Genomic DNA, 23,419 nt, shown 5'->3' on the forward strand with positions numbered 1-23,419 from the left:
CGAACATCTTTTAAAGACGATGGTGTCAAATTAAAATGTGCCTATTAGGTACGAATAATGGGATAGAGATTAAGAAGATTTCGATTTATCAGCGAAAAGGTAAATAAAGGGACAATACACAGATGTTCATCGCAAGAAACCGCGTTGAATAAATAAAAAAATAATATAAGTTATCTATTTCAGTTGGACGGTGGCCGCAATACCCTTTCTGTCATAAATGCCAAAGATCGTACCAACAATATAGATGGTTTTATAATATTATTATTTATATAGGTAGGGATTGATCGGGAGGTATCTTTTATATAGGTAGGAGATCGAGATCGGTAGGTATCGCTAAGGTCGGTAAGTATCGCGTATATAGGTAGAAGACGAAGATCGGTAGGTATCGCTAAGATCTGTAGGTATTTCTTATATGGGTAGGAGACGAAGATCGGTAGGTGTCGCTAAGATCGGTAGGTATCTCTTATATGCGAGTAGGTAGAAGACGAAGATCGGTAGGTATCGCTAATGACACAAAAAATCGACGGATTTTTTTACATATTTTGTCGTCAGTTTTTTCTTGAGCTGGGGGTAAAGATAAGTGTATCAAACCCGAAATCGAAGAACAAATTTCAAAGACAAAGTGAGAAGCTTGATGTTGTCAACGAAAGTTTTTAGTTCCAATTAAATAAATCTCTACGTATTTTAGCCAAACTGTACGACGACTTTTAGTTATATTTGATGGTAAGTAGCTACTATCTACCAAATTATTCGAAATTTGAGAAAATTACTTAGGTTGATAGACAGAGTAGGTACCCACCAATTCAAAATAAAATTTACCTTTAATTAGAATACCAGTAAAAACCCTCGAAAGTATAACTGATGTAACACCATTAGAAGATTAAGGACAACATCCGATAGAGAAAGTAAATAATCACCAAAAAACAAGGAATACTTCATTTTCAAAACCTTAAAGATAAACAACTAAAGTTAAAGTTGAGGTAGGACAATTTCCACTTAGTAAAAAATATCCATCCAAAGGGTTTTTATTTAAATTTCGTAAGTGAACATCTAGCAACACTATTTAAAGTATACTCCGACTTTTATACTCCGACTCAAAGGAGGAGTCTGCCTCTATAGTCGAGCTGACGTCAACTGTGTACGACTATTGAGTCTGGAAAACTCCAGATTCGACGTAATGTGGGTGCGCGTCAATCTTGCCAGTACGGCAAAATTCTACGCATGTCTATACCGCTCACCGAACCATAGCGAATCAGACACTGACGAGCTCTTCAAACATTTGAGAGATACTATTGATGATCTCTTGCCCCGCTACCCTTCGGCTGAGTTTATTGTTCTGGGTGACTTCAATGTTCATAACGAACCATGGTTGAAGTTCTCAGGCCCAACGGACTCGGCTGGCCGACAGGCGGAATCCTTTGCCATTTGCTACGGATTAGAGCAACTGGTTCAGGAGCCTACAAGGGTTCCCGATGTCCAGACTCACCGTTCCAATCTGTTAGACCTATTCTTAACTACTGTGCCACACGGTTATAAGATTGACGTCACAGCGCCTCTGGGATCATCTGACCACTACCTAGTGACGACATCAATCCCCGTTAGCTTCAGACTAACCAATGAGAGGCTGAGGAGAAAAGTGTGGCACTATAGGTCAGCAGATTGGTTCGGTATGCGGGCCCATTTCAACGCTTTTCCGTGGTCAGCTGTTTGTTTTCGGACTTCGGACCCTTCAAGATGTGCCCAGGAGATTGGTGAAGTCATCAAATCGGCAATGGATGGCTTCATACAATCGACTACTAAAGAAACTGGTGTGGGCTCAAAGCCGTGGTTCAGTTGACAATGCTCCGAAGCAGTTCGACGAAAAAACGCGGCTTACCGAGCCTACAACACATCTCGAACGCCCGAAAGCAGATCAGCATACAACAAATCGGCAAAGGAATGCAAGAGAATCATTAATAGGTCAAAATTTGAACACGACCTGCAGATCAGCAAAAAGCTGGCTGCCTGCCCGCATGGCAGCAGAGCATTCTGGTCCCTTGCGGGCTCAATAGGTCTGTATTTTTGCAAACCCAGTTTGCCACCTCTTACCAGACCTGACGGCTCACTAGCAAACACCGCCACCGAAAAGGCTAACTTATTAGGGAAAATGTTTGCGGAAAACTCGACCCTCGATGACGGAGGTGCTGTTCCGCCGTCGGTTCCTCACTGCGGCTTCTATATGAAAAAGCTGAGGATCCGGCATTGGGATGTACTCCACGTTATACGGAGGCTCGATGTTAACAAAGCTAGTGGACCTGATGGAATACCTGCCCTGGTATTGCAGAGGTGTGCTGCGGAAATAGTTCCAGTTTTGACAAAGCTCTTCAAAATATCCCTGAAGTGTGGCACTGTGCCCTCTGGTTGGAAAAAAGCGGTCATTCACCCTATTCCCAAGAAAGGTGACCGCTCCAACCCGGCCAACTACCGCCCCATAGCGATCACATCAGTTCTGTCCAAAGTGATGGAACGTGTGATCAACGACAAACTGCTCACATACCTCGAGAAGAACAAAATTATCAACGACCGTCAATACGGATTCCGGCGGAACCGCTCGTGCGGTGATCTTCTCGCGTATGTGACGCATGTTCGGGGGCGGTGCCTGGAACGTCACGGTGAGACCCAAACGGTCGCACTAGACATATCCAAGGCCTTTGACCGGGTCTGGCACCGAGGACTTGTCAACAAATTGCCTTCTTACGGACTTCCCGCATCCCTGTGTACGTGGATTGCTGACTTTTTAAGGGATAGGTCGATTCAGGCAGTTGCTGACGGTTTCACCTCATCCTCACACTCTATAAATGCTGGCGTCCCACAGGGATCGGTTCTGTCTCCGACTTGTTTTTGTTGCACATCAATGACCTTTTGACATGTGCACCGATTCATTGTTACGCGGATGACAGTACAGTTCATGATAGCTTTTTGTTCGACAAGCCCCCAAAGGGCACACAAACTCCAACGGCTCGGAGGGCTTTGAAGCAGAGAATGGACGGTTATCTCGAGAGTATTTCCTCCTGGGGTAAAAATAATCTCGTCGAATTTAATGTTTCAAAGACCCAATCCTGTCTGATTACGTCTAAAAGGGATCTAAATGATAACCTAGTCTTCTTCAACGGAAGCAATCTTCCGAACAGGCCTTCCATTGATATGCTTGGTGTAACTATAAGTGACCAGCTCAGGTATGGGGGCTCCATCGAAGCCAGAGTAAAGCTGGCCTCTCAGAAGCTGGGCGTACTGTACAGGGCCCGCAGATACTTTAATAGTACTCAACTGCTGACCCTGTACAAATCGCAAGTGCGCCCTACTGTCGAATTTGGCAGCCATCTCTGGTCCGGAGCCCCTAAATACCTGATAAAAACCCTTGACTCTGTGCAGAAACGGGCGGTCCGTTTGATAGATTCCCCAATCTTAACAAACGGACTGCAATCTTTAGAGCACAGACGTCAGGTAGGTATGCTGTCCTTGTTCTATCGGTATTACAATGGAAGATGCTCTGAGGAACTAGCGTCATTGATCCCTTCGGCACCGGTGCATAGTCGGGATACACGCCAAACGCGCGCCCAACATTTGTACACGGTTGACATTTGTCGCATGAGAACGGGTCGCTTCTACGATTCGTTCTTAAGTTCAACAGCTCGGCTGTGGAACGAACTACCGGCCTCTACAATTTATTTATAGTATTAATAGTATTTCCTCCCTCCTACAACATGGGACTCTTCAAGACCCATGTTCACTCCTTCCTCTCCACAAAAAGACCCTCCACACAGCATCCCCAAAGATGACATAGGCCCTGAGGAAATTATTTTCTTCAGGGCCTCCTGTGTGGAGTTAATATAAAAAAAAAATAATAATAATTTAAATTTGCATCTTAAAGTAGATTAAGTGTAGGTAGGTACTTACTTACAAAGTGGGCATATGGCATCGGACAGTGTGTACCCGTCTGTGACATTTTCAACGGACTTTCTTAGACGCTTCCTCCGTGAGTGGTATATCTATGCTTCCTCTTGTGGCGTACTGTTCCCTTCTGGTTTATTTATGCTGTTCCCTGAAAGGAGAAATTGTGCCGAAGTGCCACGCGTGCGTGGAATACTTTATTATTGAACTGGCATTATAATTTTGACTGTGGTACGATACGAAATGACCAGCGGAGAATAGTCATGGTCAATATCGAGTCGTCGATTTAGAAATGATGGATAAATTCAACAGTCAACAAATTCGGTTGAAGTAGAAATCATTCAACACAATGACCTATGATTTGAAAATTAAATAATTGAATGAATGATGAAATACGTCATGTTGCCTGTTGTATGCTAATGATGCGGTACTGATTGCTAACAGTATGTAAGTTCTACAATCTCTCGTATCTAGGATGAACGAAGTATATATGAATGATGAGTTAATGATGAATGTAAGTAAGTCTAAAGTAATGGTGTTTGAAAGAGAGAGTTCGTAAACAGTACGCAATATAGTTGTGAATGATGAATACTTGGAGCAGGTGGACGAGTTTGTTTATTTGGGATGTACGTTTACGAGAGACGAGAAGGTTGACGGAGATATGGAAAGAAGGGTAAATGCAGGTAACTGGTAGAAAAAGGATGAAAGTTAACTGATTGCTGTTGAAATGAGATACCTGAGGCGTAAGTGTGGTAAAACCGTGTAAGTGAGAAATGTGGAGATCCGCAAAGAATGTTGCCATCAAGGCTGATGTAAGCGTAATGAGTAAGATTAATGAAAGGATGCTTACATAGGTATCCCAATGGGATATATATACCTACATCCATACGGGCTTTTAAAAACATAATGGTTTAGTGGAACAGTAATCAATAAGTGAAATTTGCTATTAGTTATATAAAAACTCAATGCAGAAGAACAGCATTATGCTAACCTTAATTATTAATATTATTGAGGTATGTTATTATAGCCTTCATGTAACTATATTCTGTGCAGTTGAACACATCTACAGCATCTAATCTATGTACAAGGGAGTGTCTAAATGACTCGTACCTGATATTGTTGTTGCAATTAAAAATATTTTTCGGTCTAGTAGTTCTAATTGGTATGTTGAAGGTGATAAGGCTCAATAAATCAGGGCTGTCAATGCTGCTAAATTATTCTGCTAAAAGGAATGGGCATGGGAAGGAGATGGCAAAGAGGAAGGTTGCAAAATATCTGAATATTTAGAACCGATAATTAAAGTAGGTAAGCACAAATATTCGGATGTAGAATTTGGCGTTTAATTGTTCAGTCACCTAATGGTACAAAGACTCAGTTATTGAGTCTGGCACATTTTTGACACTGTCATCAAATCGGCCATGATCGTCATTTACATTTTTTTCTTCAATTAACACCTCGCATTTACGGTCGCTTCTAGACCCATCAGCCTTTGTACAAATTTGGTAAACGTTGTGCTAATCGGCGGATCAAACACAATAAAAAATAAAATATGCAATTATTGAAGACAATATTAGCGATTCTTGCCGGGGCACGACAAGGGTCTTGGGTTCGAGTCCTAGATGTGACCGTATCTTTTTCTGATTTTTCTGTTTCAGATTTTCGTTTAAGAATCGCTAATATTGTCTTCAATAATTAAATATTACAATTTGAAGTTTTACTCACTAAGTTATTCCAAAATATATACATAAAATATGTAATTTTTATACGTTTTAACCTCTTACTTTTATGTTCTAACTAACTTACTAACCATCACGCCGTTTCTCCACAGGGGTAGGCAGAGAGGATGGACCGCCAAACAACTCAGTCTTGACACACACTCCTTGCCTCATTCACATACATACTCTTCTATTATTCTAACTCTTGACATGACCCGAATCAAATATCTGATTCACTTGGTCGTGCCATGTCTTCCTCGGGCGTCCCGACTTCTGCTATCATTCAATAATAATAATAATATTTTGATGATTTATGTAGCGCCGTTTTTGTGGAAATCATCTCAAGGGCCCTGCACAAATATGTAATTATTTTTATATTTTTTCTTTATTCAGTGACATTTTAACACATGCCCGTGCTGTGGTGGTTGATTATATATACAGTACATTAGAATGATATATCAAGTATGAAATATAGAAGAAATTAAAATAAGTAAATAATCTAAAAGTAAATAAGGTGTATGGAGTTTAAGAGAATATATGTGGTAATACAATTAAAAATAATACATTTCTAAAATGATATTATTTCTACACGTTATTACTAACTATATATGGAGATAATCTACAGTAATTATTTACTTGTTTATCCTTCTAAAGTTTGTTTTCATTTCAAACTTTTCTGAAACCATTGTACGATCAAATGCCACACTTAATTACTATTTTTAAAAAAAGTAGTATTCTCGTATGTTCATACTTATATTTATACCGTCGATAAATTTATTTCTTATAAATATTTAATTATGTTGATGGCCGATTTGATTACAATGGTGTCAAATATTACGGGGGTAAAACAACTATAGGTATATACCTAACCTACTGAGTCCCTGCCTTCTAGTACAGCACAAAACTGACCTTCACTGATGTAGATTTTTATCATATCTATGGATTCTCAAAATAGTTATATCATTCGGTAGTTCCTTCTTTAGCCGTCTGCAAAGTTAACCGTGTCAAGCTGTAAGTTTGTATCTGTCCTTATCTCAACAATCTCCCCTTCCTTGTTCATCGTAGGCCGTCGCGTCGCCTTGCATGTTCTCGCCGCTGAGAGCACCGCTATGCCGTCTCTTCCTATCACATGCGAATGCTTATGAGAACAAGGGAGAGGTTATAACGGAGTTATCAGCGGTATACCCGTTCATTAGCATATCTTTTGATATAGCGAGTATTCTAGCAAAGGTGTTCAGTTTTGGTAAAGTTCCAACAGATGCACAATCCCTATGAAGTTTCGCGTAACATCTTACATCAAATTACCATAAATGCGCGTATGAACACACTAACCCTCGCATTACTGTATCCGCTCGCGTGGCACCACATGATAAAAGCGTGCTGGACTGATAATAGAGTCTGATATTTAATAGTGGACTCCTTCCCCAATGTAAATCAAACACCGTTTACTTCTAAGTTCTTAAGTGGAAGCTACAAGCCAAAAATGTGTATGTTCTTGGTATACCTTATATTGTAGGTAATAGGCATTAAAATCGCTTAACAAACGGAGTCTAGAAACGATCGAATGCAAGCACAAAACTTGTTTTTATTTATTTTGTAAATAATTTTATAAAAAAGCAAAAAAGTTAATCAAGTGAGACTGTCACGGATAATCTTAGCTATAATACTGTATTTTTTTAAATTGTTTCCTTTATGCGTTCACACATTTCTATTGAAAAAAAAAAATTTTTAGTAGTTTATATTTATATTTTTTATTGAGTAATTTATTTTTTTATTTGTATTCTACTCAAGCGAAACGATAGGAAAACATTTAATTTATCTAAAGCATATTTTTTGGAATTTATAATGTACACCAATTCGTTATAAAGATTAATCAAAATAGTGATTTGCATTAAGCTCAGCTGTTCGAGAAGTTGCGTATGCACCTAATTTTTTTTTTAATGGTAGTCTCAGTATTTGGTTTACTAATTTTGAACTTTTTCCAAAATAGTTTTTTCGCATGATGTGTTACAATTAGTACCTAGGGTATTCTATTTTTTTTTTGTTTTTTTTTTATGTTGTCGAATAACTTTTTGATTTAAAAATTTTCTTTGATAAATTTAAAAACGTTCATTTTTATTCGTGGATTCGGTAACGGTGACATCCGTCTTACCAGACATTTGACAGACAGTGTTTTAGGGGGTAAAGTGCGCTAACTTCGGGGGGTGATTGTATGAGTTAAAAAAATCGAATATCCAACGTTTTAAGGTAGTTTTTGTTTGACTTTGTATGGGAAAATAAATATTCAGAAGATAAATATTCATAGAAATGAAAAAAAAAATTTGTATGAGAAAATAAACATTGGAATTTGGAAAAAAGTTATTTTTCTTTTTTACTTCTACATCATGTAGAATCACCTCCCGAAGTTAGAGCACTTCACTCACGGATACCCTGTAATGTACCTACTATGATTTCCTGCTGTCATGAAGAAGAAAATTTTCTTAACTGTTAGAAGTTTTGGGTTAATTTTATTAATAAAATAAATACACTTTTATTTTGGTTGAATCACTGTGTTTATTATAAATTATTTAATATGTTCGACCACTTAACCACTAAAAGGGTTATCAGCATTTATATTTAGTCTATGGTTATCAGCCAATACTGCTTACAATGAATCTTCCTCATGTAATGTTCGTTTTTAATATTTATACAACAGTTCTATGAACAGTAGACCTCACTTCCAAAAAGGATGTTTATTGTTCTCTTATTTCATAAATCAAAACCAAAATTTCCTCTGAAATCGTAAGATTTAAGTAAGTACTTAAATACCTACCCGTTTAAATAAACACGACTGTTTCACACATTTTAAGACACCTTTTACCATCTCTTACCACATAAATAGTAATTTGTAGTTTCTTGTAGTAATTAAGTTGAAACCTTTCCTATCTTGTACCTATCGGCTACTGCGGAGCAACAAATGTTAAAATGGCCACCATTCAAAAACGGAACCGGAACGTAACAAACAAATTTACAGACAGATGAAATTCCAAATGGTCGCTCCGCTCAGCCAATGAATTATGGGTCATTAAAGTCACCCTGGATCTCCGTTTGAAGCTTGAGTAACAAAGGCTCTAAGACTATGTTTGCCCTCTGTTTGTAAAGGGAACTAATAATAGTGTGACCATATTACGGAGCGACACAGAACGGTATTGTGTGTTATTTCTTTGCCTTTGAGAATAAGTTATCGTTCTAAGAGATTGGCGGTTTGATAGGGTGACCATGAATTAAACACATTTTAATTGGAACAGATTGGTGATTTTAAAGAGAATTATATTTTTTAATTGGGAAAATATGTTTATTTGTTATTGAGCACTTATTTATTTCTACCGAAAACCAAATTTTAATACACATATTCTAGTTTTTTAAGTGGTAATAATTAGTATTAATGATCACGTATTTCCTTCTTATAACAATTATTTTTTATTGCTCTTCCATTGATAAACGAGCTTGTGCTCGTGGAAAAATATCCTTCATAAGCTTTCTGGTGTCCTGGTTTGGATAGGTCTCAATCAAATGTCTCCGGTTTTGTTCATCGGTGGGTGATCAATGTGTGTGTTTTATCGCCGTTGTAGGTTACATTTTATCACAGGGACTCCGTGAAGTAATGGATAAACTTTCATCTGTGTATAGTGGACCTAAAGGAGGTTCCGAAAATTTAATGTAATGTTTTGTAAAAGTCCCACGGTTTTTGAATTCTTGAGTGTGTTCAATCTACACAACTGGAAATATGCGTGTGGTAGTCCAAGAGGGGCAATCTTCGAATAACGTCATGCACTTTGGACAAGAAAGCTAATCCAGAATCGAGCACCGTTTATGATGCTGGATAGGCAACACTTAAATTTTACGATCCTTGTGCAGTAAGTGGCTATTCTAGAACCATGTTTCGAAGTTTGTCCAAGGCAACCAATTTTTGGAATAACGTATCAAAAATTATCCGAGTTAGGTAATACTTGAAATTAAGTACCGCTGAGCGTGGGTGATGTAAGACAGGCAAATCTTAATTTCTTATAACCATGTGATACGAGATGTGTCTCAAGTTGGTATTTCTAGAAGCATAATGTATTGAACTCAAGACAGCCAATTTCGGTATCATGTACCGGAGGTGATCCTGGAACCACGTATCGGGATGGTGCAAGACATTCAATTTTGATATTATCTAATTTTAATCATCCCCGCAATTTTTTCACTTGGATTCCAACTTCATCGAAGACAGTTGAAATGGAGAGAATCGCAGACGGCCGCCTATAGAGAAAGGGAAACAAAGATAATTATTAGTATTTTCTCTAATTTACATAAAAAAAATAAACTAGTTTATTTGGTCTTAAATTGTGTTTAATTCGCAGAAATCCATTAATTTTAAATCTTTATCACAATTAAAATTTTAGTCACAGAAAAAAAATTGTTTTAAAACATAATAATAACATATTTAAAATTGTTCATTTCAAATTATTAATAAAATGTTAAATGATAGTAAATATTTGATAAGCAGCGTAGTAGGAAAGTCTAACTTTAAAATAAACTAATATGCAATGCTTTTCTATGCATAATAAATAAATGAGAAGAAAATAAAAATAAGCACACCATTTTGACAAAATAAACGCAAATGAAAATGGACTACGAATTTATTGAAATGAGAAGCTTGACTACCTGAATGTCTTGAGTTGGCTGCGGTTCAGTGAGTGATGGTCGATGGTCACCCTTGCGAGGGGCGAATGGCTCGGGTTGCAGTTCCGTATAGTTCCAAGTACATATTTCTTACGTCCCATTATGTGAAGGCAGTTGGGGAGAGAATCGCAATTTATCGTGACGACAAGATCCGCCGGTGGAAGCGACTCACTGCAACCTGCGCCCTGAAAGATATAAAATAAAAATAAGTTTTTTGACATTTGCTGTTACCTTTCACTTCATCAAGATATTTATAGTATATGACGAATATAATTTAAATAACGGGGAAAACCAAATTGCATGTAAGTAAAAAAACAAAAAGTAAAAAACAAAGTTTTCACTATAATTCATCTATTTGAAAATGTCCTTTAAAACTTAAAAAAAAAAATGACTGAAGACATTTCTACCCTACCCTGAACTAGAGTCGATAGCGCTAACGACCTCGCAAAATGCCGATCGGGTAAGACCAACATTTATTTCGTAAATTATGTCATCCGATTTCAGAGAAATGCGTTAATGTCCGCTTTTGTGTATGTGATTGCCACCAATATATGATATAATGCATTGTCATTGACAACGAGTGTATCTGTCGAGTTTTAGCTCGATCGGATGTCGGAAAATGGGGTAATTTACGCTTCACGGGTTTGCATTAATTCATTAACGAAAACGAAAGTGAAATTCAAACAGGTGTATTAAAAAAAATGTTTTCGGACAAGTTTGTAAGCCGCGATTCAGTGGGACTATGACATAATGGTCACTAAATACAGCTAAAGTCATTTCAATCAAAGTTTCGTTTCTGAATGGTAATCTGACGCCAAAGTATTTACCACAACATTTTTTAATTCTAATGATCTTGAAATAGTTTTATATTGTACCTATGTAGTGTCAAATTTTTTGAGCCCATAAAAGGATAGTACCAAGTACCAAGACATAAAAAGCAAACGTTTATTCATTATTTCTGTGGAAGAACCATTTTTTCGAATATATACTTTCCGGCGTCAGGAAAAAAATTCAAATGCGTGAATTTCTCGTACCAATATTGCACAGACAGAATAACACACGGACAAAATTACACATGAACGAAATTACACATGGAGAGAATTACACAAAAAAGCAGTTTTTTACCAGGTTAAAGTCTTATAGTGTGTGAGAACTAAATACATTTTACGTTTAAAAATACAAAAGTTTCCCAGGCTGGGATTACTTTATGTGGCTCATATAACTTCAGTAGGTGTAATTCTCTACACGTGTCATTTCATCAACGTGTAATTCTGATGTGATATTCACATCTGGGTAATTTCGTCATGTAACCATTCTTTCGGTTTATTTTTCTATTATTATTTTGTTTGATAATATATAGATTTTTTTTTTCAAAATTTTATAATGTTATTATTAAGTTCTGCAAGCATTATAACAGGTTTTTTTTAATTATTGTGGCAGATGTTTCGGCGTTTGATGGCGTTATCAATCTGTGACTATGCCACATTAAGGACATATTTATCTGATTTTGATTGTGAATAAAAAATAAATAAAAATTCTTTCATGTCAGTATTTTAGTCTGGTAATAAATTTTAAGAAATAAAATTATTTCATTTGGATTGACCGTACAATCTATAAAATGGTGGCAGCATAAAGTTCTTGGCCCATGATAAAATAGGAAGCAGAATAGAAAAAAACTTGGTTCCATAGACCACCTCTCCTAGCCTTTACCTGGCTAAGATAATGCTTGGTTTTCATTTCCATCTTGCAATTATCTTGTAAATATTTTATATTGTTGTGTCCCAGTGTATCGTAGGCTCACCTTGTAATAATCTTTTATTATATAGTTGAGACGGCTTGGTGCTTGTTTCAGACCATGTTAAGTATTATGTTGATTCTGAGGAAAAGTGGACATTATTAGGTATGTTAGTTTATAGATTGTAACACTGATAGTGTAGGTATGTTGTGTCAATAATTAATCAATAATGCCAAACTGGGAATGTAATTTTTTTGTTCTTATATTTTATATCTGCGTGGGAATAAGTAATATAATAAAGATGAAACAAGATAAGTAGGTACACAAAATCTTTTGTTCTTGTTTCTTGTCAGGAGAGGCTTTAATATACAGAACTCTTCATACAATGCATCAAGGTTAATATTAGGTATCTGATTTGATACCATGATGCACTAATCCTGGAACTTAATTTCTTTCGTCAGTGTCAGCGGCTGCAAACAATGGAAATTTCTATTTTCTGAGAAATCGAATCGCAATTCTATATATATATGTCAGTACATTTTGATACCACTCCAAAAATATAGTACTTAGTGTATTTTTAGCCTGAGAAGTAGACATTTTTCGAAGAATTTGCTGGACTGCCATTCCAAAAAAGGCATCTTCAATTCGCTGGTTCATCTTTTGTTTTAAATTATTCATTATTTTGTATACGTTGAACATTAGGAGGTTTGTGCCTTCAAGTTGACGAACAGTTTCTTCAAAAATTATCAACGTATTGTGGAAAAAAGCTAAATATAATTCTGCTTCTAACACCTCAGTGTCAGCTATTTTTGTCTCATAGTATTTCAAAATATGATTGGAGACGTCAGAGGCTGATAGGAAATATGCGTGTACCGCGGGAAGATTTTTGTAGAGTCTATCAATGGCAGGATACAATGACAGCCATCGTGTCGGCACGTGCCGACACGATGCGCGAAATCACGCTAATTCATTTATTGTTTCCAAATTAAACGACAAAGTATTGTCCTCTATTGAAGATTTTAAATTAGAGGATAAGATCAATTTTTGGGTCTGAAATAGAGGACGTCCTTTAAAATAAAGGACGTCTGGCAACCCTGCGGGTATCTAATGCTACGGATACATACGCGAGCCGAACTGCCGAACTGAACCTCAACTTATTGGAAAGTAACAAAGCAACAGTTGCATAATTATAACAATGATTCCAGTTTCACCAAGAAAATAATTATGAATCATGAATAGGGTGGGGCGCACACGTTGTACTGAAGCAAGTAGGTAGGTAATAAAACAATTTAAAAAAAAACTAAAAATACAGTTTTTTGAAAATAATTATGCATATATACCATTTTTTATCAAATTAAATTTAGAGTTAGTTTTTTCTCGATAAAACAAAGAAATGTCATACCGCAACCCAAGTGCTGCAGATTATAGATAAATCTCTTCGATTTTTAAATACACTAATAAATGATCATAAAATGTTTTATTATATTATTTTGACAGCTCCAGTAATAATTGTAGTGCCTCGCGTCTCTGACAGGAAACTTTACGAAGATTACCGAACGCATTCGGGGCTGGCATGTGCGGGCTTCGGCGCGCCTGAATATCACGATATGTTTTGCTTTATCAGGTAAATGATTAGAGGTTTTATTTACTTGTTTATGCATTTCAACAATTATTTTGTGTTAGACAGCATTCACAAATCTTCCAAAACGCACCGGTTTTAAATTAAATCATGATACCAACAAATAAAACAAATTTTATACCGCAACCCGAGGGTTGTGAGAAAAAAAAACACAAATTAATTATATTAAAATGTACATTGAGCTAAATTGTATTTTTTGACAGCTTTAAAATGGTAGTTCCTTGAGTCGCTTGTTCCAGTAGCACGCGACCCCGAATCCTTCCGCCTTCCTTCTTCCTCCTCCCTTCCCCTTCTCATAGTTCATTCTCCTTGTCCTTACAATAGTAAGGCACCGGTGGTGACGGCGACCGTTAGAATCAGAGAACCGTGCCATTGTTGCTCAGGGGCGGCATGTGCTTTCCGTCTTTCTAGGGTAGCAACAAATACAAATAATTATTAATTACATGGTAAATATTATTAATTACATGGATATTGTTTAATAACATTATTACAAAGTACTTTAAGTCTAGTTGAAGGAGGTATAGAAACTATTTTGATTTGAAAAATATATATTTTTTATTTCTTATCCCAGATAATGTCTCTCTGTGATATTCTTTATACAAAACTTTCATCTTTTACGTCAAGTTGTGGTATGTCGTATGCTTATAATACTGTAAAAACAACTCAATTTTTTTCCGTAAAAAGTAACTTTTCGTTCTCTTCTAAAATTTTGCATTGCTAATTAATTAGTATCTTAATTAAAGTTGCGGTAAGGTATAATACTACTAATTAATAATATTTTATTTTATGCAGACGATGACTTTCTGAACGCTTATAAAACTTTCCTTGGTTTCTTATCTTAAAAAGTATTTAAGGTCATTTTGTGTTTTGTATAATTAACTATTTAAAAATATTTTTTCTCTTTATTAATTTCTCATCACAGATAATTTTCTAGTTTACCATTTTTTTTCTTACAAACAAATATAAAAGAAAAAATAGACAACAGATATTATAAGAACAAAAAAAATAGTAATCCAGAAAAACATTATCTGCGATAAGAAATTAATAAAGAGTAAATGTACCCAGTATGGAATGTATAAATTGCTTAGTTAGTGGGATCTTAATTGGATTATTTTATGTTATTTAACTATATTAATATTATATTATACTAGCTGATAGACATATACCACCGCTGACTTTTATGTAGACCTTGTTGAGATATACAATTCCGCCATACATTATTTTAAGGTATCTCATAAAGATTAGCCAGCGTTAGCAATGGAAACTTCAAAAATATTTTTTTCACGACTTTTTTACACGTTTACAAAACACCGACTTTTCTCTACTTTAAAAAAATAAAATATTCATGGATTATATATTTAAATCTTCCGACAGAAAAACTCTAAATGATAGTGAAAACCTTATTAAAATCCGTTGCGTCGGCTAGAAGAACTGAGTGCACAAACAGACAGACGCGGATAGCGACTTTATTTTGTACTATATATTTAGAGAAAATGGTTTGTTTCCTTAAAATGATTTTCTTTTATGTTATTGTTGGTTCCATGATAACTCAACACAGTGACAATTCAATATACTTTTAAAAAGTTTTATAAAATCATAATAAAAGATGATTTTTTTACCTAACCTAACCTAACCTAACCTAACCTAACCTACATCACCCAGTTAACAAAGTTTTTGTTTCATCACTTTCCATGACTTTTTATAACTTTTTAAAGATGTGATGAATTATCATTGTGATGATTTATCCGGTTACAGTTATTGTTAGATAACACCATTGTGTGTTTTAATTGTAATGCAATCTTATTATATTATAGGTCCTCAATATAAAAAATAAAGTTTCTTTAAATCTATAAATGTTCATTGTTTCAATTTACAGAATTATTATTGTTAAGTTACATGACCCAATAAAAGTAGTGATTGTGGTAAATTTACGTCACGTATTACCTACTTGTAAAGCAAAATAATTAAAAGTCAATATAATAATTTTCAAAAAATTACCCAAAGCTTGAATCTAATGATGTTGGTTCAAAATAATTTTTGATTTTGTGTGATAATTTTAGAAAGAACAGTTATTTTTGCCAAGTATTTTTAAGGTATTCACTGTGTTATTTCTGATGCTTTTGACTTGAAAAATGAAATTCACCCATTTCATGCGGGGGACGATGTTGTTTGTATTGTTATATGTTTTGAGTAAAATAATAATAAATAAAATAAATATTGATGTTAGGTAAAGGTCGTTTAAACATCGACACAGCGAAATGTATTTATAAAAATCACCCCACATTAATTGTTGTTTTATCAGTTGTGTAAAATTTAAAACACATTTATTTATATATTTGTCTTTTGTATATTCAATAATAGTATTATTCAATTAACAAAAAAGGTTTGTTTATAAACACGTATATATAAACAGGTAAACTTGATAACAATAAATAAAAAGCCTTTTTTAGTTAAATGCACATTTCAACCCGCCACTGCATTCCTGAACAATACGGTGCGGCTTAATTCATCCATATACGCACACAATAAGACGTAAGGAAATATAAAAATATCTCAAAAACCGAGTAGGTTCCACATCAAATAATTTCACCTTCGAAACCATCTTACATACGGCAACAAATCCACGCTAAAATAACCTCAACCACCCTTAACACTAGGACCATTATCGCAAACACATTGAAATTCATTTGTCCCATCAAGTTTTTTTATCAGATTCATTTTGTTACGCGATAATAATCGTTAAGGATATGTGGTTAAGGGCGATTTTCGCTTGATCGCGATCCTAAGGGTCGGTCGGGTCGAGGGGTATTATGAATAAGAAAAGGTGGGGTATTACGATTACGAAAGAAGTCTGCTGTAACGTCTTTCCCTTTCAAAGTTCCTGCCATACGTTTTGTTGGCGGCAAAGGGAACGTTTGTTCTTAATTCAAATTTGAATTTTGACGTTCGTGAAAGTGGAAGATTTGGCGGGAGAGTTACATGTATATATCTCTAGTGAAGTGCAACATAAATAAATAATTATTTGTAGAGAATCTTATTTATGAATAAATTAGAATTAGAGAAGATAAAAGGCTGATAAAAATATATTTATTTTGTTTTATTAATTTATTTATTGTGAAGTTTAATAGTTTTGTCAAAAAGTGCTGTGAATTCATGTTATTTATTCTTACAAGGTGATTTCTTAAGTCAGTTTTAATTAGTACAACTACCGTGATACTTTGCAAAAACGTAATTATAAATTTAGTGAATAAATCTTTTAAAAATTGTTTCTACTAAAGATAGCTTAGTTTCCAAAAGAAGTACCTACTTGTTTGGGTAAGTGTGATGATGATGTATTTTTTTCATGAATTATAGTAATTTGTTTGTAGTTTACCATGGTTGTCATACTTATACGAGGATGTACGTATTAATTTACACGATTATCATTTAGCGAAATGTCACGTGGAGTTTAATAAAATAGGTACTAAGGCATTGTATACAATCTGAAATCTGTCAGTTGAAATTATGTTATATGTGACACGCATGCGCACTTGCGTAGTAAGAGTAGGTAAGTAAGCCCGTCGTCCCACGGGTCGGTAAGCACTCAGCATAAAACGAATAATGCAAGACTAAAAAGTAAGGTAACGGTCTGCAGCACAGTTCAGTGTGGAACTTTTCTGCGCAGGGTCTTGCAGCAGCAGCATTCGGTTTACGTCGAGTGCTTACCGACTCGTGGGGTGACGGGCTAAGTAAACGTCGATTGTTCTTCATCTGCTGTCATGATATTTTACCTATTAGCGCAGACCTGTGAGAAATCTCGAGAAAATATAAAAAAAAAAATATTTAAAAAAAATTATAATAGTTAAAAAACCGAAATTATATATTTTTTTAATTATTGAATACGATATAAATAATATTATATAATTTTTTTTTATTAATCTGTATATATCTGTTATATATTACATGGTGTTTTGAAATATTGTACAATAAATATAAATTATAATTTATCATATTTTTTTATTAATACTTGTTTTTTTGCATTTTTTATGTTTGAAATAAATAACGGATATGACCCATTCACAAGATTTACAATAAGAAACCAGTAGCCATTATTGAACACAGCTGTCCCGTGGGGCAGTTCAAGCTTAACTGTTCAAATTAGAAATATTAGAATTGTTGTTATTATTATGTATGAAAGTGAGTGAATAGTCGATTGAAATGTAAAAACCATGGATGCTACCGATATTTAACCTTTTTCTTTTGTGTAACGTAAAATATATTTTAGATCATAAACATAAATCGTTTTACTAATTAGATTCTTACACACCCCTTCAACGTTTGCGTGGCAAAGCGGACCTCGAGCCTAGTTTAAGACCGTTTTAATCAAACAAACGCAATGGTAATAAGTTAAATTTTTCACTATTTAATAAGGCTGTAACAGTCTTGCCAATAAATGTGTTTTAAATGTTATTGTACTTCATCAAAACTGTTACCTTCTGTCATTCAAACAGATGTTTAACAGCCGTATATAGTTGATGGGAATTTACGCATTGTTTACACAGTGGAAGAGGCTTTTTTATATGTTTTTTCTAAAAGTTACCCAGTCACTAAAATGCGTTTATTGGTAGAATTCAAAAACAATATTTATTTTTTCTATTCGAAAAGCAATCCGCTTGGTTCCGTTTAATAAGATACAATATTGCATGAAGCTGGGAATTTTTTTTTGTGTTAGGGAGCCAATACCAACATGCATGTGGTTCTTTTAACCCTTCAGGACTCGTAAGAACATTACTAGCCACAAACATCATATTCAATTATAGCCTCTGAAGGACAGATTTGACCGAGACGTCAATACACTATAAAAGTATTTTTTCTATAATGCGTAAGTGCATAGATATGTGATATGTTCGTCATTGGAAAGATAAATAAAGATAAATTATACCTCATAGATGGATAAAATTTGCATGGTTACGAATTTCGTCATTTTTGCATTGAAAGTTGAAAGTTAAAAAAATAATTATATTTTTTTATTGTGCAAACGGTATAAAAAGTGAAATTGCAGTTTTATTACTTATTACCTGCCAAAATGATTATGTTTTATAAAATTTTAATTATTTAAAAATTATGGACGTCCCGAGTCAAAATGTCCCGGTAATTTTTTTGTTAACATTTTCATCTTTGATCGAATGAATGCATTTTTCAAATGGCAATATTATAAAGATAATTTTATCTAATGTATAAAATAGTAACAACCACTTCAAAAATAAGTATTACGTAGCAAATTCCAAGAAAATTCACCATTTCGTTTGGACTTGTTGGTAAAAATATTTAAAACCCTGAAGGGTTATATATTATGGAAGTTCTAAAAAGTCAGCGCGAGCTACTTTGTTAATTTTTGGTTCCGTTTTACATTACAAAATATTTTAATTTCTAATAAAGTGGTTTGTTTTGCTTAAAGGAAAATTCCAACTTCTTTTTTGGAAGGCTTAAATGACGAATATTTTCGTATGAATCCATCCAAATATTAATATGCCTAAAATCGTCACTTAATCGTCCATTAAGCATGAAATACCAATTCACATTTACGTGCAATTGTTAGATCGCAAAGAGTTCTTAGTTCTAAAGAAGTGATATAGCTTATGTTGATAATCAAAATATTATTGTGCTCCAATGGCAAAAAAGTCTTACTCCTTTTCAAAACACATGCCTACTTTACTGTATTATATATACTAACTAGTGCAGACCCATGAAATATAACGTCTCGTCGTCGACGATGAATATATAGATTTTTATAATTATTGAAATAGAGTATTTTTTTTTAAATAAAAAAAAATAACCACCGAGAATCAAACCCTAATCAACTGCTTGAAAAGTTACTATGCTGACGAAAACATTACCAACTAGTGTAAGAACGGCGGCATAAATTCATTACATGTACTAAACAAAAGAATTATTTATTTTTCGATCATTTTGGAATGTTTCGCAAGTCACATCACAACCAAAATTATATTATTGTTTAATTATACAATTCAGAGACAACTTTTGTTTTTAAAGTGAAAATAAACCCAATGTACAAATGATATAACAATATTCCGAACCTCCCTTGATAAAACGTTGGGGGAACTGATTTCTTTGTACTTGTTGCTTGAATACTGAGCTGGTACAAACAAATTGACCCGAAAACCTACGAACTCATGCAGTTTTCTGCATACCTCAACAACTACTGGTTTCTTTCATATATGGTATAAAAATGTAGTTTTATTTTTATTTACGGTCCCTAGAATTAGGTCTGGAAGTTCTTTAATGCAAATTAATTGCAAATAAGAAATATAAATCGAAAAACAACACGTATAAATCACATTCTATGCTTTCCCGAAACTACCTACACATGACTTCGATAGAAGAATTAAAATCAAAGGCTTAGCGGTAATACGACAAATCACAACAGGATTACACTATATTATATTGAAATGTTGCCAACGTAGTGTGGAAAAACCGAAGCATATAAGACATAAGGTCATTCTAAATTTGTCTTCACTTAACCGTTTGCATCCGTCTGTAAAATTATTTGTGGCCGTTTTAATGGTTTAGTAAAAATTACTTTTTCAAATGTGATATCGTCGTGTTTATTTGGACTTATTCGTATTTCTTCAATATTATGGTTTCTACATGCCAGAAGAAATTTTGAAAAAGGTATTGTCATTGAGATAATGATCTTTCTTTCTACAAATTGTATAATTTCTTATTTAATATACAAAAAAAATACATAAAATATATTGTTTCCAATTAAGTCGGCTAGAATTTAAGAATTACTACATTCTATGATTTCAGAGGAAATTTTAGTTTTGATTTTTAAGAGAAAATTAGTTTTACTAGTTTCTACTATCTAGACATTTGCGATTTAACACCTGTCACCTGATAAGAATGCTGAGACGTTCAGCTCACCACCTGTCAATATCCCAGTCAACTGTCAACAGACAACACCTGAGCGTGGGATTAGTGAAGTGTGCCCACGTTGGAGATTATTATGAGTTAAGAGGGGTTACTTTTAGTGCAAATCACACCAAGTATAAAATGTAGGGGAACGGAGAGAGTACACTTAACGACGCAATAAAAATAGCCAAAAAACGAATTACATAAAATCTTTGGTGTCATGTAGCAAACAAACTAAAAGCCTATCCTATTCTCCCTAGGTAATCTTAATTATATAAATACAAAGCAGAAATTTTGTTTGTACATTGTGACGGTCCCCGTGGTCGAGGGGTAACGATATCTACTACGTTTCTTAACATTAAAATACTGTGTGAGATTCTCTACATACTGATTTCATACTTGTCTTATTTCCAAATGCTTCTAAATATACTTTGAAATATTTAGAACCTTGGTGAAAATAGCCAATCGATTACACGAAAATATTTGTTGATTCCCTTTATCTAATAGAAAAGAAACAATATGTACACCCAAATATATCAAACGAAAACTTATACTTAATCAGCCCTAATAATAAAAGCCCTACCGTTAAAGAGTGTTTTCGTAATATAGTTTTATAATTGCTCATTATAGCCGTGCACTCGCTGTAGCCGTGGTCGTTCTAACCAAGTTCGACTGTATTTTAAAACTTAAAACAAAAATATTGGTTTGACTGAGGAATGAACCTTCGTACCCAGGAACTTAAGTCTACAACTCTACCATCTTCGCCACGTGTCATAGGACTGACATTTATTTAGTATATTAACTTTTGTACTGTCTGGCGATTTCCGAGAAATGCGTATTTGTCCGCGTGTGTGGATGTGATTGCCATCGAATATTGATAAAATGCATTTCCTTACATCAAATGTGAGTTATTTTGCGCTTTTAAGATTTGCATTAATTCATTACCGAAAACAAAAGCAAACTTCCAATAGATGTATTTAAAAAGCAAATTTTATTTGAATTATTTTTTTGTTTCGCAAAAAAAACCAGTACCGCCCTGATAATTAAAAAGTTGCTTGAAATAGCTTTAGCCGCATTTGGTGACCAGATCTATTCGTCTCCTTCTTCTTTCCACTACCTTCGTACCTTCTGCCTCACAACACACCCCTAATTGGAAACTATAATCTCACTGATTTTATACAGTTGGTACGCTTCTACGGAAGTCACGTTAAAAAAACTGGCATTTGAAATTTCCAGTTCTGCCGTTTGAAATTTATTTAACCAACTATTTTCAGAAAACTATGGAGCTTCAAAATATCTAACTTTAAAGAGAAAAAAAACGCCTTTAAAATATTATTTGTTTTGTGAGACCCGGTTGGCGATCTTTGTTAATTCAAAAATTAATGTGGTGTATTATAAATTGCGTTTTTTAATTTAATATAAGTTATTAGTGGTCACTGTCGAGAATACGCGCCTTTTCGCAACAATTTACTAATAGCCTTACTAAACGCGGCGCGTTAGATCAGAACAGTAAAAAACTTGGCTTATTACCATGACGTTTGCTTGTTTAAAAAGGTCTTAAATCAAGCTTAAGGCCGGCTTTACTATACCAACGTTGAACGGGCGTGTAAAAATCTAATTAGTAGGACGGTAATCATTTAATAATTGACAAGTTATGACAAGATTTTTCAATTGTTCTCTTAAGAAAAAATATGTCGAAAAATAAGTAGTAGCAAAGCTTCATAATTATCAGTATTCGTTACTTTTAACCCAAGGGGTGATACTGAGGAAGAACAAATAACCGAATTAAAACAGAACGCTGGAAAGGAAGTCAAAAGAGAAGAGTTTGCCTTTGATTCCGACTTGAGTCCACAGTTTTTGTCACTTTTGTTAGTAAGTCTTCCTAAATACAGTCCGTCTTATTGAAGGGAATATTTTAAAGGGGATTTAGCGACCGCAGGCTCTTGGCGACATTATTTAAAATACTCGAAAGCGACTCTTAAAAATGTCGCTTTGTAAAACTTTTAATTAACCCAACTTTCGGAGATTCCATTCTTTTCTCGTCCCTTTTCCCTGGTATGTAGATGAAGTTTGTAGAAATTATTAAACATTTTTCTAATTCCTAAAAGGCTTAATAATTTTGTACTAAATAGTTTAGCACTAAATAAGCTGATTGTACCTAATCTATTTTAATAAATTTTATACTTATCGACTTTCCTAGATACCTAAAGAATATCGAGAAGTATGTAATAAACCACTGATCATCCCATCCCTAGAAGTATGTTGTATCGATGACATTACAAACACAATAAAGATACGTTATTATCTCACAAAATGTAGCGCTTACGTTTCCAGTAAATTCTTAATTTAACTTCATCCATGTATATGACAGAGGGTATTTAACCTTTCCTTCGAAATCAATTCTTAGATAATCAATTCTTACTACATTTTATTCGACCATGCTTCACATTTTAATGAACTCAATCTAACACCCTTAAAACCTGTTTTGTGGGTGTTTACTTAAACCCCCGACTTAAATAGTTGTCGCCATTAGATATTTAAGTTGAAATCAAGTTCTGTTTTGCCTTTGCATGCAAAATTTAAAGAATTTGATGAATTGCCATACTAAGAATTGAGACTTCGAAAATTGTGTATTTCGAATAACTGCCATTCGAAAATTATGTCCTTCGAACAATTGATTTCTATGAGTTGATATCGATGAATGGATTTTAGAAGAAGTTATCTTTAATCACGACAAAAATAGATATTCAGATCGAGCAACCAGGCTAAATATATGGAAAAATA

General features: G+C 34.3%; 1 long non-coding RNA gene across 1 annotated transcript in view; it reads right to left on the reverse strand.

The window, feature by feature from the left end:
* Positions 1–11,355: 11,355 nt before the first annotated feature.
* Positions 11,356–23,419, reverse strand: part of LOC149416819 (uncharacterized) — a 114,137-nt gene continuing 102,073 nt past the window's right edge. The window contains exon 3 of the long non-coding RNA XR_016303410.1: positions 11,356–14,130. This is a non-coding gene — a long non-coding RNA (uncharacterized LOC149416819). The remainder of the gene's footprint in view (positions 14,131–23,419) is intronic.

This window comes from Hesperophylax consimilis, chromosome 16 (assembly GCF_061612785.1).
Source record: "Hesperophylax consimilis isolate HC1 chromosome 16, BYU_Hcon_1.0, whole genome shotgun sequence".
Classification (NCBI taxonomy): domain Eukaryota; kingdom Metazoa; phylum Arthropoda; class Insecta; order Trichoptera; family Limnephilidae; genus Hesperophylax; species Hesperophylax consimilis.